Source organism: Seriola lalandi, unplaced genomic scaffold (assembly GCF_002814215.2).
Source record: "Seriola lalandi dorsalis isolate HSWRI2012SDOR001 ecotype SW California unplaced genomic scaffold, Sedor1 jcf7180002054588, whole genome shotgun sequence".
NCBI lineage: Eukaryota > Metazoa > Chordata > Actinopteri > Carangiformes > Carangidae > Seriola > Seriola lalandi.
The window spans coordinates 1,280,310-1,280,983 of record NW_019525141.1 but is presented as its reverse complement, the minus strand read 5'-3'; the positions used below and the strand labels follow the sequence as shown (position 1 = coordinate 1,280,983).

The following is a 674-nucleotide window of genomic DNA, read 5'->3' as shown; positions in this document are numbered from 1 at the left end:
TGTTATACTAGCACAGATAAACTAGTGAAGAGGCAGGTTCATAAAAGGTGTGATTTGGCAGTGGCATGAAAGGTATTAATTGATAGATATCTGTGGAAAGGTGGTGCACTGCCTCCAACGTTACCACAAGTGTTTGTGTTGAGGAATAGGAAGTTGGGAATAAGGGAGGTGGGATGTGCTCAATGTCTACAGCATGGATGTACATATTAACAGATCAGGGCTGCAGTCGAAAAGTCAAAATAATCTCCTTTCTAACCACTTCTCCTCCACCTCGGTGGAAAACATCATGACGTGAAGGAGAATTCATAAGGACTTAGGAAAAGAATCCGACCGCATTGGCACGAAGATTTTTCTTTTTTTTTCTTCTCCTGTTCCCACCTTATTTATCAGCTGCACAATCTCATTTACTAAGTTATATCCAACAATAACAAAATAGTAAAGTGAGTTTGATTAAAACAGATATGAAGCCAATCAAAGCTGCAGCTCCACTTCTACCTGAGCAGGTGAGTCCAACAGCTTTCCCAGGTGAGCAGGTGGTTCTAGCTGAGTCTGAGCTCCTACAGTCCAGGAGAGATGACTCATTGCCTCCACACTGGAACTCTCTGGTCCACATTGGAGCCTCCACTTCTCCATAGAGCGCCCCCTGGAGGACTGAAGGAGCCCCACAGCCAAGC

At 44.5% G+C, this 674-nt stretch overlaps 1 protein-coding gene across 1 annotated transcript in view; it reads right to left on the bottom strand.

Annotated features, from left to right (window-relative positions):
- Nucleotides 1-674, bottom strand: part of LOC111664415 (collagen alpha-1(XII) chain-like) — a 23,343-nt gene that overhangs the window by 4,614 nt on the left and 18,055 nt on the right. The gene's annotated exons all lie outside the window — the stretch shown is intronic.